The sequence below is a fragment of the Branchiostoma floridae genome, chromosome 18, assembly GCF_000003815.2.
Source record: "Branchiostoma floridae strain S238N-H82 chromosome 18, Bfl_VNyyK, whole genome shotgun sequence".
NCBI lineage: Eukaryota > Metazoa > Chordata > Leptocardii > Amphioxiformes > Branchiostomatidae > Branchiostoma > Branchiostoma floridae.
The window spans coordinates 219,464-219,665 of NC_049996.1; positions in this window are offsets into that span (position 1 = coordinate 219,464).

Genomic DNA, 202 nt, shown 5'->3' on the forward strand with positions numbered 1-202 from the left:
AATGTTATTTCATGTTACCTTAATCGTTTTATATTCATAATTATGCTAATTCGATGACGCCATTGGTCAAAATCCAAATTGGCGGACCATTCTTTGACTCGAATGTATTTACTATCTGCTATTTTCATACAAAATAAAGTTTACATGATCGTTTTCAGTCCATTTTATTGGATTTCGTTGTAATGTGTGGATAGAATAGTAT